The sequence below is a fragment of the Arachis stenosperma genome, chromosome 4, assembly GCF_014773155.1.
Source record: "Arachis stenosperma cultivar V10309 chromosome 4, arast.V10309.gnm1.PFL2, whole genome shotgun sequence".
Lineage (NCBI taxonomy): Eukaryota > Viridiplantae > Streptophyta > Magnoliopsida > Fabales > Fabaceae > Arachis > Arachis stenosperma.
The window spans coordinates 71,984,241-72,002,109 of record NC_080380.1 but is presented as its reverse complement, the minus strand read 5'-3'; the positions used below and the strand labels follow the sequence as shown (position 1 = coordinate 72,002,109).

At 36.5% G+C, this 17,869-nt stretch overlaps 1 non-coding gene across 1 annotated transcript; it reads left to right on the top strand.

The window, feature by feature from the left end:
* The first annotated feature begins 1,664 nt into the window (after window positions 1–1,664).
* On the top strand, window positions 1,665–1,772 carry LOC130977715 (small nucleolar RNA R71). Its single transcript, XR_009085395.1, has one exon. It is a non-coding gene; the product is annotated as a small nucleolar RNA R71 (small nucleolar RNA).
* Window positions 1,773–17,869: the final 16,097 nt, after the last annotated feature.

The window sequence follows — 17,869 nt, the reverse complement described above, 5'->3', positions numbered from 1 at the left end:
TCAATAGCTTGACAGTGAGCTCTTAGAGAGCTTCACAGAGACTCAGAGCTTAATGGTGGCCTCCCAACACCAAACTTAGAAGTTGAGTGTGGGGGCTCTATTTGACTCTGTATTGAGAGAAGCTTTTCATGCTTCCTTTCCATGGTTACAGAAGAAAATCCTTGAGCCTTAAACACAAGGTAGTCCTCATTCAATTGAAGGACTAACTCTCTGCTATCCACATCAATCACAACTCTTGCTGTGGCTTGGAAGGGTCTTTCAAGGATAATGGATTCATCCTCTTCCTTCCCAGTGTCTAGGATTATGAAGTCAGTAGGGATGTATAGGCTTTCAACCATCACTAAGACATCCTCTACAAGTCCATAAGCCTGTTTCCTTGATTTGTCTGCCATCTCTAGTGAGATTATTGCAGCTTGTACCACAAAGATCCCTAGTTTCTCCACTATAGAGAGTGGCATAAGGTTTATTCCTGACCTTAGGTCACACAGAGCCTTCTCAAAGGTCATGGTGCCTATGGTACAAGGTATTAAGAACTTTTCAGGATCCGGTTTCTTCTGAGGTAATTTCAGTTGAACCAAAGCATTCAGTTCATTGATGAGCAATGGAGGTTCATCCTCCCAAGTCTCATTACCAAATAACATAGCATTCAACTTCATGATTGCTCCTAGATACTGAGCAACTTGCTCTTCAACAATATCTTCATCCTCTTCAGAGGAAGAATAATCATTAGAGCTCATGAATGGCAATAGTAAGTTCAGTGGAATCTCTATGGTCTCTGTATGAGCCTCAGATTCCTTTGATTCCTCAATAGGGAACTCCTTATTGGTTAGTGGGCGTCCAGCAAGGTCTTCCTCACTAGAAATCACGACTTCCTCCTCCTCTATAGGTTTGGCCATTTTGGGTATATTGATGGCCTAACACTCTCTCTTTGGATTCTCTTATGTATTGCTTGGGAGAGTACTAGGAGGGATTTCAGTAACTCTTTTACTAAGCTGACTCACTTGTGCCTCCAGATTTCTAATGGAAGACCTTGTTTCAGTCATGAAACTTTGAGTGGTCTTAGTTAGATCAGAGACTATGGTTGCTAAGTCAGAGAGGCTCTACCTAGAATTCTCTGTCTGTTGCTGAGAAGATGATGGAAAAGGTTTGCTATTGCCAAACCAAATTTTCCCACCATTGTTATTATTAAAGCCTTGATTAGGCTTCTGTTGATCCTTCCATGAGAAATTTGGATGATTTCTCCATGAAAGATTATAGGTGTTTCCATAGGATTCTCCCATGTAATTCACTTCTTCCATTCTAGGATTCTCAGGGTTATAAGCTTCTTCTTCAGAGGAGGCCTCTTTAGTACTACCGGATGCAGCTTGCAATCTAGTCAGATTCTGAGAAATCATATTGACTTGCTGAGTCAATATTTTATTCTGAGCCAATATGGCATTCAGAGTATCAATCTCAAGAACTCTTTTCTTCTGAGTCATCCCATTATTCACAGAATTTCTTTCAGAAGTGTACATGAACTGGTTATTTGCAACCATTTCAATGAGCTCCTGGGCTTCTGCAGGCGTTTTCTTCAGATGAAGAGATCCACCAGCAAAGTGGTCCAATGACATCATGGACAATTCAGATAGACCATTATAGAATATACATAAAATGCTCCATTCTGAAAGCATGTCAGAAGGACACCTTCTGATCAATTGCTTGTATCTTTCCCAAGCTTCATAGAGGGATTCACCTTCCTTCTGTCTGAAGGTTTGGACTTCCACTCTAAGCTTGCTCATCTTTTGAGGTGGAAAAAATTTGGCCAAAAAAGAATTGACCAACTTTTTCCAAGAGTTCAGGCTTTCTTTAGGTTGTGAGTCCAACCATATCCTAGCTCTGTCTCTTACAGCAAAGGGGAAAAGCATAAGTCTGTAGACCTCGGGATTAACCCCATTGGTTTTAACAGCGTCACAGATTTACAAGAATTCAGCTAAGAACTGATGAGGATCTTCCAATGAAAGTCCATGAAACTTGCAATTCTACTGCATTAGAGAAACTAATTGAGGCTTAAGCTCAAAGTTGTTTGCTCCAATTGCAGGAATTGAGATTCTTCTTCCATAGAAGTCGAAAGATGGTGCAGTAAAGTCACCAACATCTTCCTTGCATCTCCACCATTGTTGTTGGGTTCGGCTGCCATGTCTGCTTCTTTTTCAAAAATTTCTGTAAGGTCCTCTCTAGAGTGTTGTGCTTTAGCTTCTCTTAGTTTCCTCTTCAGAGTCCTTTCAGGTTCAGGATCATCTTCAACAAGAATGTCTTTATCCTTGTTCCTGCTCAGATGAAAAAGAAGAGAAGAGAATAGAAAAGAATAGGAATCCTCTATGTCATAGTATAGAGATTCTTTTATGTGAGTAGAAGAATGAGGTAGAGAGAGAATAAGAAGAATTCGAACACAAAGAAGGAGAGAATGTTCGAATTATGAGTAGAAGAGAAGTGTTAGTAAATAAATAAAATAAATAGAAAGAGATGAGAGAGAGAGAGAGAGAGTATTCGAATATTAATTTAAAATAAAAGAAAAATATTTTTGTTTTTATTTTAATTTTAAGTTAGAATTCGAAAATATTAAAAGAAGTAACATAAAATTAGAATTTAAAACAATTAGTTGATTAAAAAGAATTTTGAAAAAGTGGTTAGTTGTTTTCGAAAATTAGAGAGAGAGAAAAGTAGTTAGGTGGTTTTGAAAAAGATAAGAAATAGTAAACTTTTAAAATCAAACAAAAAAAAATCAAGTAGTTAATTGAAAAAGATTTGAAAATAATTTATTTGAAAAGATAAGAATTTAGAAAAAGATTTTGAAATTAAATTTTGAAAAATATATGATTGAAATTTATTTTGAAAAAGAAATTAAAAAGATTTGATCTTTAAAATTAAAGTTGATGACTTGATTAACAAGAAACTAAAAGATATGATTCTAGAATTTAAAGATTGAACCTTTCTTAACAAGAAAGTAGCAAACTTGAAATTTTTGAATCAAAACATTAAATGTTAGCAATAATTTCGAAAATTATGAAATAAAATTAAGAAAAAGATTTTAAAAATTTATTTTGAAGATTTTTGAAAATATTAAAAGAAAAATGTAAAAGATTTTGAAAAATTTTAAGAAAGAATTCAAAAATATTAAAAGAAAATTGAAAAAGATTTGATTTTGAAAAAGATTTGAAAAGATAGATTTTTTTAAATTGAAATTTTGACTTGACTAACAAGAAACAACTAAATTTTAAAAATCTTTGACTAAGTCAATCCAAAATTTCAAAATTTATGAGAAAAATAAGGAAAGATATTATTTTTTATTTTTGAATTTTTAATGAGGAGAGAGAAAAACAAAAAAATGAAACAAAACATGAAAATTTAAGATCAAAACAAATAATGCATGCAAGAACACTTTGAATGTCAAGATGAACACCAAGAACACTTTGAAGATCATGATGAGCATCAAGAACATAATTTTGAAAATTTTTAAGAAAAGAAACACATGCAAGACACCAAACTTAGAAATTTTTAATATTTAGACACTATGAATTCGAAAATGTATATGAAAAACAACAAAAAACGCAAAACAAGAAAATCTAAAGATCAAACAAGAAAAATCATCAAGAACAACTTGAAGATCAAAGAAGAACACAATGCATATATTTTCCAAAATTTAAGAAAAATTAAAACATGCAATTGACACCAAACTTAAAATTTTACACAAGACTCAAACAAGAAACATAAATTTTTTTTTTTGTTTTTATGGTTTTGTTAATTTTTTTGTATATTTTTTGAAAATTACATTGGAAATAAAAAATAAAGAAATTCAAACTTTTTAATAAGAATTCCAGGATTCATGCAATGTTAGTCTAAAGCTCCAGTCCAAAAGAATTAGACATGGCCCAATGGCCAGCCAAGCTTTAGCATAACAATACATACAACAATCCAATGAATATGATAAGTTAAAGATCCGATCCAAAAGATTAGACACGGCTTAATAGCCAGCCAAGCTTTAACATATCATCATGAAGCTCGAAGGTGGAATTCATTCTTAAAAATTTTGATGAATTTTTAGAAAACTAAATATATTTTTTTTCGAAAATAAAATTAAAAAGCTTAAATATAAAATAAAATTACCCAATCTAAGCAACAAGATGAACCGTCAGTTGTTCAAACTCGAACAATCCCCGGCAATGGTGCCAAAAACTTGGTGCACGAAATTGCAATCACACTTTTGCAACTCCGCACAACTAACCAGCAAGTGCACTGGGTTGTCCAAGTAATACCTTACGTGACTAAGGGTCGATCCCACGGAGATTGTAGGCTTGAAGCAAGCTATGGTCATCCTGTAAATCTTAGTAAGGTGGATTCAAATGGTTATGAGGTTTTGATAATTAAAAGATAATTAAAACATAAAATAAAATAAAATACTTATGTAATTCAATGGTGGGAATTTCAGATAAGCATTTGGAGATGCTTTGTTGCTTTTGAACCTCTGCTTTCCTATTGTCTTCTTCCAATCATGCGTGCTCCCTTCCATGGTAAGCTGTATGATCCTCTCGGATGAAAAATACCAGGTACGATCTCTGCACGGCTAATCAACTGTCAGATTTCTCGTCTCAGATGAAAAATACCATGTACAGCTATCGCACGGCTAATCATCTGTCGGTTCTCACTAGCGTCAGAATAGGATCTCTCTATCCTTTTGCACACTATCACTGCGCCCAACATTCACAAGTTTGAAGCTTGTAACAGTTATCCCTTCCCAAATCCTACTCGGAATACCACAGATAAGGTTTAGACTTTTCGGATCTCAGGAATGCTGCCAATTGGTTCTAGCCTATTGCACGAAGGTTCTAATCACGAATTCGGATGTTCTGTTGTCAAGAGAGACGATGCGAATCATGAATTAGAGACCCAAGAGAATATACTCCGGCTGTCGTCCAATGACTACGTTGAACATCATGTAGACTGCTTGTGGTTGTTAGGCACGTGGATCTTGGATAAGCGAGTAACGAAGATAGTGGGTGATTGTCACGGGTCACCCCTTCATTCTGGCTTAACTGAATTAAGTACGAGAGTATATCTTGGAGAAGAAGTAGGCATGAATTGAAAGAGAAACAATAGTCTTGCATTAATTCATGAAGAACAACAGAGCTCCGCACCTTAATCTGTAAGGTGTAGAAACTCCACCGTATAAAATACATAAGAGAAAGAGGTCTAGGCATCGCCGTGTGGTCAGCCTCCAAATGTGAACAATGGCATAAGCTTGATATCCAAAAGTCCCGAATAAATTAGTAAAAAGTGCTATTTATACTAAACTAGTTACTAGGGTTTACAAAAAATAAGTAACTAAGGGCAGATAGTGTAGAAATCCACTCCCGGGGCCCACGTGGTGTGTGCTTGGGCTGAGCATTGAAGCTTTCACATGAATAGGCCATTCCTGGAGTTAAACGCCAGCTTGGGTGCCAGTTTGGGCGTTTAACTCCAGTTTTGGTGCCAGTTCTGGCGTTTTATGCCAAAAAAGGGGTCTCTGGTGGGCATTTGGACGCCAGTTTGGGCCATCAAATCTCGGGCAAAGTATGGACTATTATATATTGCTGGAAATCCCAAGATGTCTACTTTCTAACGCAATTGAGAGCATGCCAATTGGGGGTTTGTTGCTCCAGAAAATTCACTTCGAGTACAGGAGGGTCAGAATCCAACAGAATATGCAGTCCTTTCTCAGCCTCTGAATCAGACTTTTGCTCAGGTCCCTCAATTTCAGCCAGAAAATACCTGAAATTACAGAAAAACATACAAACTCATAATAAAGTCCAGAATTGTGATTTTTGCATAAAAACTAATAAAAATATAATAAAAAGTAACTAAAACATATAAAAAACTATGTAAAAATAATGCCAAAAAGGGTATAAAATATCAGCTCATCACCTTTCAATCACCTTTGTTTGCCACCTTGAGCCTTTTATCCCCATTTGTTCTATATTTTACCATATCGCTAGCCTTAACCAAAAAAAAAACAATTAATTACCCCAAATTGAATCTTTGGTTAGCTTAAGATAGAGATTGTGTAACAACTAAGTGTGGGAAAACTGTGGAAACATGGGTTAATAAGGGAATGTATTGTGTTTCTACTTTATTTAAATATTGGGAATTTGGGTACCTACTCATGTGAGACCAGAAAAATTAAAAATCTATGTGCATTGATATGTTATGTTTACTTTTATATTTTTAATCCAAAAAAAAAGAGAGAAAAAGAAAAAAAGGGAAAGAAAAAAAATATATATAATATAAATAAATAAATAGGGGACAAAATTACCCTAATGCTAAGTTTAAAGTAAAAGATCAATGCACGTGTGATAAAATTAAAGAAAATTTGGTACATGAGTATGTGATACAAAAGTGGGAATTTTAGGTAGCTAGGCATGATTTTAGAATTATATAAAGTGTGTGTGAGTAAGTGAGAGCTTAGGTTAGTCGAAGATTCAATTTACAGCTCACTTGGCCATACATATATCCTCACCCTTACCTTAGCCCTATTACAACCTTGAAAAGACCTCATGATGTTTGCATTGGTATAATAAATACTTGTTGATTAGTTAGATGAAGAACAAAGTTTTAGAAAGCATGACTAGAGAAGAGTAGAGTGAATTAACCCTAGACACTTGAGAGATCAGAGTGCACATACACTACCAATGAGGGTTCAATGCTTAGTTCTATGTTCCCTGCTTTCATGAGCTATCTTCTTATAAGTTTACTTGATTTTTATTGTATAATTTGAATTAGTGGAATCTGATTTATGTTTGTCTTGGAGAACTTGTTTACTTTTAACTAAGTAGGTAGAAGTATTTTTGCATTTAGTTGCATTCATATAGATAGGTTGCATTTCATAATTTCTAGCATTCTTCTTCACCGCTTTGTAGCTTCTCCTGAGCTTAGCATGAGGACATGCTAATGTTTAAGTGTGGGGAGATTTGACGCACCACTATTTCGTGGCACATCTTGTGCTTAATTGAGTGGATTTTATCCACTATTCTCACACTTATTCATTGAATTCGCATGTTTTACATTTTCCTTCCTGATTTTGTGCTATGATTGAAAACATGCTTCTTTGGCCTTAATTTCACTATGTTTAATCCTTTTTTATTATCATTCGATGCCTTGATATGTGTGTTAAGTGACTTCAGGGTTTATAGGGCAGGAATGGCTTAGAGGATGGAAAGGAAGCATGCAAAAGTGGAAGGAATACAAGAAACTGAAGGAATTGCTAAGCTGTCCAGCCCGACCTCTTCGCACTAAATCGACCATAACTTGAGCTACAGAGGTCCAAATGAGGTAGTTTCAGTTGCGTTGGAAAGCTAACATCTGGGGCTTTGCAAAAATATATAACTTGTCATAGTTGCTCTGAAGGTAGGTGATGCGCACGCGTGGATCTCGTGTACGCATGACCTGGCGAAAGTTCAATCCACGCGTATGCGTGGACGACGCGTACGCGTGATAGTACAACATGCTGGACGTATCAGAAATCGCTGGGGGAGATTTCTGGGCTGTTTTTGACCCAACTTTTGGTCCAGAAAACATAGATTAGAGGATACAGAGTGGGGGAATCCATCCAGACATTCACACAACTTTTATTCACACAATTTTAGGTTTTAGATGTAGTTCTCTAGAGAGAGAGGTTCTCTCCTCTCTCTTAGGTTTTAGGATTTAGGATTTCTCTTAGGGTTAGGTTTACTTCTTCTCCATTCCTGGTTCAATGTTCTTTTAATTTAGTTTCTTTTCTACTTTTATTTGTCCTAGTATTCTACTTTATCTATTTCCCCTATTGATTACTTTATGTTTCTATTTGATTTATGAACTTTCCATCTTAGATTTGATTTCTTTATTTAATGCAATTACAAGTATTTCATATTTATGATTTTAATCTAACTTTTTACATTCTTAGCTTGAATTGATTAATTGGAGACACTTGAGTTATCAAACACCTTGTTGATTGATAATTGGAATCTGCTGGTTAGTTTGGATCTCTCTAAAGCTAGTCTTTCCTTAGGAGTTTACTAGGACTTGAGGAATCAAGTTGATTAGTCCACTTGACTTTCCTTTATTTAGTAAGGGTTAACTAAGTAGGATCAATGAACAATTCTCATCACAATTGATAAGGATAACTAGGATAGGACGTCCAGTTCTCATACCTTGCTAAGAACTTTATTAGTTATTATTTTAATTCTTGCAATTTACTTTTTTCTGTTTATTATTCAAAACCTAAAAAGATACAATTCCATAACCAATAATAACTACACCTCCCTGCAATTTCTTGAGAGACGACCCGAGGTTTGAATACTTCGGTTTATTTTATTGGGTTTGCTTAAGTGACAACCAAGAACTTTTGTACGAAAGGATTCTCTGTTGGTTTAGAAACTATACTAGCAACGAGAACTTATTTGTGAAATTCTTTACTAGCAGAAATCCGCTCGTCAAAGAGCCACCAGGATTTGATCAACCCTCTTGGCAACAACCCCCTCCAATGCGTTATCACCAACAACCATTCTGTGATGCATACCAAGACAATAGTTATGGTGGACCCTTTCGTGACAACTAACCTCCACCAAATTACTATGGTCAAGAGCCATTCCAGGGTGCGTACCAAGATGATAGATATGGTGGACCCCCTTGTGGTTACCAATAAGCTCCACCATATGCTTATGAACCACCTCCTCAATATACCTTTGAACCACCATACTCACAAGCACCTTACCATCAAACACCCCAATATGACCCTGACCCACATCCACCATACCAACCACCATGTGACCCATATGAACATACACAGAACCACCCCAATCCCAAAACAATTGCCCCCCTTCAACTTCCTATGACAAGATACTTCAATCTCTTGCACAAGGACAAAAGACCATGGAAAACACACTTAACTCTACTTTAAATGGTCTGACCTCTGCTTTACAAGCTCTCGCTTCACAGATTGGATCATTGAATACCCCCAACAATCAACCCTCAAGGTCTAGTGTACTTTTTTTTCAACCACATAATGATCTTTCCATTCCATTACCACCCTCCATGGAAGAGCACCCACATCCATCGATCCAAGAGCAAGATGATCCCGGTTATGCTATTGACATGGAACAAGAGAGAAGGAATCATCTTCGCGAATCCATACTTCATGAGAAGCTAGAGGAGGCCTTAAAGGTAGCGGTAGGAGAGACCCTTGAAGATGAAAGAATAGTTGAAAAGAGTTGCCATGGAAAGGAAATAATCAAGGAGAAGTACGATCTTATACTAAAACAACTGGACAAGGCAGCAATTATTGAAGAGGAAGAAGTGGTTGCAGAACTAGGAGATGCTGAACCTCCATGGGAAAGTCCAGTCATAGAGCCTCCTTCCAAGGTGTTTGATGTTGAAGTTGAGGAGGGCGTCCAACCTCCAAGGCATATCATGGTTGAAGACTTTGCAGAGATTGATAAAGAGATAGAGATCAAGGAAGAAGAAGCACAACCTCCCATGCCCTTGGTAAGTGATGAAGAAGAGATTGAACTGGAAGAAAGCCACCAAGAGGAAGAGGTTGAAATTGAAGAGGCTTGCAAAGAGGTGGAAGTTGTCAAGGAAGAGCTCAAAGGAATGGAGCTGGAAATCACCTTACCAAAGTTGTTGGAGACCTCTTCCCCAAGGCCATCATCGTCCATTCCTTCATTCAAGTGGGTAAATCTTTCATCTCTAAGCTTAATTAGCCCACTTGAATATGCTTTTCTTGAGACAGATGGGCAACTTAGAGCTCTTTGTGGCTATAAGAGTAAGAGGGAGATGGTTAGTGGTAAGAGTTGTTAGGCAAGGTTCAATAAGGTTCCACATTCCATATTAGAGTACAAGGATTGGTGTAGAGCTCGATTGAATGGGTCTCGGAAGTTGTTTGGGTACTTCATTGAGAATTCAGATTGCTTGCCACCCAGATGAAATCATGATGATCAACAAGAAGAGGGGTGCAAAGGCAAGGTTTGGGACCCCGGAATTCATCCCAACAATCAACACTATTGGGGCCTTGTCACTTGCTTTAACTTGCTCGAAGGCTTTATGTGCCTAGTTTGGAACCCCGGAGGCTATTGGAATTGCAAACATTGGTGGAGATTCCGGGATGAGTTCAAGCACAAGCCACCATGACAAGGAGCTCACCAAATGTCCAACTTAAGGACTTTAACTAAAAGTGTTAGGTGGGAGACAACCCACCATGGTATAATCATTCTTTTTTATTCTTAATCTTATTTCATTTTATTTTTATTAGTGTTCATTCATAATTTCTGCATATTCACCTGCATTCTGCATTTTGCATTCTGCATATAAAAAAAAGGTGGGATCGACGCGCAAGCGTCTACGACGCGCACGCGTCGTTTGTGTATGCGGCACTGAACAGAGAGTTGCGTGTGAGGCGCGCGTGAGGGGTGCATGGCACACAAGCCACTCCACACGTACGCGTACCTCACGCGTACCCGTCCCCTGCAAAAAGTTCAACCGACGCGTAAGCGTACGCGTGGGCATGAAAATCGGCGTAAAGAGCGAATTGAACAGAAAGTTGAGCTGCCATTGTGCTGGAATCGCGCGAGTTGTCATGCATACGCATAACCGACGCTCGTGTGTCACTTTTTTTCTTCGGGCACCCACGCGTACGCGTGGGAGACGCTTACGCGTCGAACGACCAACTTAGTTTTCACGCGTACGCGTGATGCCCGCGCGCGCATCGCACCCCGTTTTTCTTTTCTTACTCCTTCCCTCTCTCCTTTCTCCTTCTTTCTTTCTCTTTTCCTTACTTTCTTCTTCTTCATTCCTTTACACTCTAATCCATACTCTCTTTCATTATATTTTCTTTATTGCATTTACATATTTTCATTCATTGCATTTTTCACTTTGTGTATGTTTTTATTTTCTTTTCTACGTTTATTATTTTTCCTTTGGTGTTTAATGTTCTTATTCAACTTTTGTACCTTTTCTGGCATTATTCTGGTGCTTAGTGACTTGTTTACACTGTTGAGTGATATGATTTAGCTATCAATGCCAATCTTTTATGATAGTTGTGTTCCTTTTTGCATTAACATGAACTCATATTGTCTTTTATTACCCACACTCTTCCCCATTGTTGCAATCTTTGCACTACTGATATGCCACTTTCTTCTACTGTTTTCTCAATTACATGTTAAAACTACCATGTACTTGAGACCCTCATTATTTGGCATTAACCCAGCCATATTTTATTTGTTTTCTATCTTTGTTTTTGGGTTACTTTTCTTCCCTTTTCTCTTCTTCGGGATGGCCACCAGGAAGGGAACTGGGAGACGTTTACATGGGACGACCGACAAGTCCATCTGCACATTCTTTAGAGAAAGGCATCAATTGGAGCCACCCATCCACTTGCACATCTTAGCATGCACCGAGGACGGTGAAATCTTTAAGTGTGGGGAGGTCGATACCAACTTTCGTGGGTTAGTTATTTCCTATTTCAACACCAATGTTTAATTTTCCTTGTTAAATTAGTTGTTGCATTTGCATGTTTGTTTGATTTTGTGCATGTTCTTCTACCACCACTTGGTTGGAGTGATAAGTTCTTTTTCAAGAACCTTTTTATAGTATTTCACTAATTCAAATGAAAATTTTGTGTTAAACTTGTTTGAGGATTGTAATTTGGAACATGAATTATAGCTAAGAACACACAACCCGTGAGTTTTGAGCTTATTTATATGGTTACATTATTTAACCATAATATTTTATTCTTGTGTGTTTTCTTCACTATGATTGCAGACTTTACTTTGTTCCATTCTATATATCCATTGTTTAGTGTATTTACATGCTTGCATATGATTGAGGCCATCATTTATTATTAGCTCACTTATCCCAAATAGCCTACCCTTTTAATTACCTTTGTTAGCCACTTTGAGCCTATTAATCCCTGTTTGTTCTATATTTTACCACATCACTAGCCTTAAGTGGAAAAACAATTAATTACCCCAATTGAATCTTTGGTTAGCTTAAGATAGAGATTGTGTGTCAATTAAGTGTGGGGAACTGTGGGAACTTGGGTTGATGAAAGTGTACAGTGTTTCATTGACAAAATATTGGGAATTTGGGTACCTAGTCATGTTAGACTAGAAAAAATTAAAAATCCATGTGCATTAATATGTTATGTTTACTTTTATATTTTTAATCAAAAAAAAATAAAGAGAAAAATATATAGGTATATAATATAAATAATAAATAGGGGATAAAATTACCCCAAATGTTAAGTTTAATAAAAGATAAATGCATATGTGATAAGATTAAAAAAAAATTGGTACATGAGTATGTGAAGCAAAAGTGGGAATTTTGGGTAGCTAAGCATGATTTTAGAATTACATAGAGTGTGTGTGTGTGTTAAGTAAGAGCTTAGGTTAGTCCAAGATTCATATTATAGCTCACTTGGCCATACATATATCCTCACCCTTACCTTAGCCCATTACAACCTTGAAAAGACCTCATGATGTTTGCATTGGTATACTAAATACTTGTTGATTGGTTAGATGAAGAACAAAGTTTTAGAAAGCATGATTAGAGAAGAGTAGAGTGATTGACCCTAGACACTTGAGAGATTAGAGTGCATATACACTTCCTATGAGGGTTCAATTCTTGATTCTATGTTCCCTGCTTTCATGAGCTATCTTCTTACAAGTTTACTTGTCTTTTATTATATAATTTGAATTAGTGAAATATGATTTATGTTTGTCTTGAAGAGCTTATTTACTTTTAACCAAGTAGACAGAAATATCTTAGCATATAGTTGCATTTATAGGTTGCATCTCATAATTTCTACCATTCCTCTTCACTCTTATAGCTTCTCTTGAACTTAGCTTGAGGACATGCTAATGTTTAAGTGTGGGGAGATTTGATGCACCACTATTTTGTGGTACATTTTGTACTTTATTGAGTGGATTTTATCCACTATTCTCACACTTATTCATGGAAATCACATGTTTTACATTTTTCCTTCCTGATTTTGTGCTATGATTGAAAACATGCTTCTTTGGCCTTAATTTTGCTATGTTTAATCCTCTCTTATTACCATTCAATGTCTTGATATGTGTGTTAAGTGTTTACAAGGTTTATAGGGTAGGAATGGCTTAGAGGATGGAAAGGAAGCATGCAAAAGTGAAAGGAATACAAGAAACTGAAGGAATTGCTAAAGCTGTCAGCCTGACCTCTACGAACTCAATCGATCATAACTTGACCTACAGAAGTCCAAACGAAGCAGTTTTAGTTGCGTTGGAAAGCTAACATTTGGAGCTTCGCAACGATATATAATTTGTCATAGTCGCCATGCTATTAGGTGACGCGCACGCATGGATCATAGTTGCATCCAAATGTTTGCATTCGTATGCGTGGACGATGCGTATGTGTGACAGAACAATGTGCTGGACGTATCAGAAATCGCCCCTACAATTTTTGGGCTGTTTTTGACCCATTTTTCGACCCAGAAAATACATATTAGAGGCTATAGAGTGGGGGAATCCATTCATTCACACAACATTCATTCACATAATTTTTGGTTTTAGATGTAGTTTTCTAGAGAGAGAGGCTCTCTCCTCTCTCTAGGATTTAGGATTTCTCTTAGTTTTAGGTTTGTTTCTTCTCAATTCCAGGTTCAATGTTCCTTTAATTTAGTTTCTTTTCTACTTTTATTTGTTCTAGTACTTTGGTTTATTTATTTTTCTCGTTGATTCTCTTCTTTTCCAATTTGGTTTATGAACTTTCCAATGTTAGATTTGATTTTCTATTTAATGCAATTTGAAGTATTTCATATTTATGATTTTAATCTAGCTTTTTACATTCTTAGCTTGAATTGATTAACTAGAGACACTTGAGTTATCAAACTCCTTGTTGATTGATAATTGGAATTTGCTGGTTAGTTTGGATCCCTCTAAAGCTAGTCTTTCCTTAAGAGTTGACTAGGACTTGAGGAATCAAATTGATTAGTCCTCTTGACTTTCCTTTATTTAGTAAGGGTTGACTAAGTGGGAGCAATGAACAATTCTCATCACAATTGATAAGAATAACTAGGATAAGACGTCCAGTTCTCATACCTTGCTAAGAGCTTTATTAGTTATTCTTTTTAATTCTTCCAATTTACTTTTCCTGTTCATTATTCAAAACCCAAAAAGATACAATTCCATAACCAATAATAATTACACCTCCCTGCAATTCCTTGAGAGACGACCCGAGATTTAAATACTTCGGTTTATTTTATTGGGTTTGCTTTAGTGACAAACAAGTTTTTGTACGAAAGGATTCTCTGTTGGTTTAGAAACTATACTAGCAATGAGAACTTATTTGTGAAATTCTTTACTAGCAAAAATTCGTTCGTCAATGAGCAAAATTGTAAATAATGCAAGCAACAAGGAAATGAGATCAAAACTAGTGAAAATGCGAGAAATGCAATAAAGAACCTTGACTTGAGAGTAAGAGTATCTAAGGAATCCTCTCATTGCCATAACCATAACTATGGTAATCATCATGAGTCAATCTCGCCTAGTTAACCCCAACCATCGAGGAGTAAGTCAAGCAAGCATAATTGACCTTAATCCATAAGTCCTAACCAACTTATAAAACTAGTTGATAAAAGGCTAGCGTCAATGGAAATAAGAGTCAACTAACTACCCAAGAATTACCACTAAATGTTGCACATTATGACTCTAGTATCCTAGGAAATCAAACCACAAGCCAAGGTGGGAAAATCTACTTAAAACTTAAAGTCAACATTTTCACAAACACCTTGTGTGCATAAAAGTAAAGTATGAAAAATTGCAAGTAAAAGTAGAAAACTATAACCAACCATCAACAAAACCAAGTATAAACACGCAATCAAGCATAAAGGAGGCAAGAAACATAAAATTCATTGATCAAAATTTCAAGGAACACAAAATTGCAAGTATGAACAAGTAAATTGAACCAAAAAAAAATGAAAGTAAACGTGCTATAATTAAAGAGGAAATTGAGAGTACTTACAATTAAAGAAGCAAAATCAAAGATTAAAGCTTGCTATAAAATGCTACAAGAAAACTACATAAACCCTAGGAGAGCTCTTTACTCTACACTACTCCTGCTCCTAATACTATGAAAAACTATGTAAAATTGTGCTCCAATGTGTCCCCCTTTGATAAGTGTTGAGTTCTCCTTTATATAGCACTCCAAAACAGCATTTCAGCCTTCCAAAAATGAGCCAAGGGCCTCCAAATTCGCACAGCACATGTTTCATTAATGCAATCACATGCAGGGACCTGTGCGGACGTACACACTGGTGCTTGTGCGCATGCACACGTCACTGTGTGTGCTTTTCCTTGTTTTCATCATGTTTTCTCCCTTGCACATGCTTTCTTTCACTTTTGGCCATCTATTCTTGCCTCTAAGGCCTGAAATCACTCGCAAACCATATCATGGCATTGAATGACATGAAAGTGGAATTAAAAATCACTTATCTAAGCATTAAAACGCATGTTTTCTCATTTAGGATCAATTAGAGATCAAACACAAAAGTATGCTATTTTGGTGCTTAAGTGTGAGTTCATATGCTAGAATTCATTCAAATCAAGCCAAAATACACCGGAAAATATGGACTCATCAATTCCCCCACACTTAAACCAAGCATGTCCTCATGCTAAACCAACAAGGAGAATGATCAAAGGGGTAATCAACTTATGAAATGCAACTATCTATATGCATGCAAGTATGTATATACTATATATATATCTATCTATCTATAATGTCCTATTGATTTGGTGAAAACAAACAATCAAATTCCCAAGCAAGTATATAGACAAATAGGGCTAAGCGAGGAAGTAATCCAATGCAACCAAAATCTAGAGAATTGATTCCACTTATCGAAATGAGGTAACTTTCAAGAATACATGATAAGAAACATGGAAACATAGAGTTGAGTAATTAAACCCTCACTAGGTGTGCATACACTCTAATCACTCGGTGTCTAGGGTCAATTCACTCAAATCTCCTTCCAATCATGCTTTCAAGGATTTGCTTTCCATCTAACAATCAACAAACAAGTGATGCATGAATGCAATTATCATGAGGACTTCATATGGTTGTAATGGGGTTAGGGTCAAGGTGGGGTAGATATGGCTAAGTGGGCTAAAATGATTGAGTCCTTGATTAGTTTAAGTCTCCAACTCAACCTATATCATCCAAATCAACACAAAACGCAATCCTAACCTTCCACCATTTTCTATTCACTAGCACTCATGTATGTTTTTCTCACAAAAACATCACATATGAAATCCCTTTATTCATTTGTCTACTCTTCAGGGTGCCTTTGTGCCTATTTTATGATGAAGTGTTTTTTTTTTCAAAGCTAGAATTGCCTATGGTTAAGTAGTTCATACATGAATGTTCCCGTTTTCCACAATTTTCAATGAATACCCTAATTAAACATTTTCTTTTACTACCAAAGTTCCCCAAAAGGTTCCCCCACACTTAAATGAAACACACTTCTTCAACCTAAGCTAATCAAGGATACAATCTAAGGTAAATCATGGTTTTCCACTTAAGGTTGTGATGTGCTAAAATCAAGAGCAATGGGGTAATTGAAGCTCAAAGGGGTTAACAATGGTAAATACAAAGGGTAGGCTATATGGGAAAAGTAAGATTTTAAACAAAGATGGCCTCAATCATGCTCAATGCAATTCGAAACATCAATCGTTGGAAATAAAGAATCAAGCAAAACCAAGATTACAATCATAGAAGAGATATAACACACAATGAACAAAATTAGAGGTTAAGATGTAGAACCACTCAATATAGCTCAAACACTCACAAGGTATTTGTTCTTTACTCTTCTATGTTCCATAAGAAATCCATTCAAGCAAGTTTAGAAAATAGTTTCCCAATTATTTCAATAGAAAGCCCAAAATTCTTGGAAAGTTCTTGTTGTTTTTCACCAAAATTATTACCTATATATGTATGTATGTATGTTGTGACGGATGCAAAATATTTCAAAAGTTTAATTTCCTAGTTCTTCTCCTAATTTTCAACAAGCAAAAAGTAACATGAACTATTAGGATCAAAATGAGCTAGGCATAAGCTATTCGTATCATCCAATCACAATTCATATCTATACTATGTACCATGCAATATAAAATGCAATATGTATGTATATACCAAAATGAAAGTGCAATACTAGATATAACTAGAAGCAACTAATATATATATATATATATATATATATATATATATATACCAAAGTAAAATGTGCATAAGTCAAAGTACTAAAAGTGTCCACAAAAAGCATAATAAAGATTGAAAATAAACTAAAATGACAGGTGTTCGGAAGAGATGATTTACACCCAAAAATAGTAGAACCTCCCCCATACTTAGATGATGCACGGTCCTCCGTGCTCAAAATAATCAATCGGGGGAAATCAACCATGAGAAGCTCCACCGTCAGATGGTGGTGGGTGATGATGACGGTGATACACGATGATGGCACTGGACGGCCGTGGTGTGGGATCTGCTCTATGCTCCTCAGATGTGTGGCCAACTGGCTCTGATGCTGTTTCAGCTCTCGACTCGGCTACAGTTGCCGACTCCTCCAATATCTGATCTGTAGGCTCCTCAATTGTGGTCTCTGCTGCTGGCTGCTCAGAGGGCTCGTCAGCCTAGCCAGCTTCAGCTGCTGGCTCCTCCGGTGCTGGCTCCTTCAGGCTGGGGCTCAGGCTCTAGTGTATCCGGAGGAGGTGGACCAGGGTCACGACCATCAAACTTTGCCACTATCTACTGGAAGCGGCGAGTGTTGCAGCGCTCAATGCGGTGGAGAGTCTCCAAGATC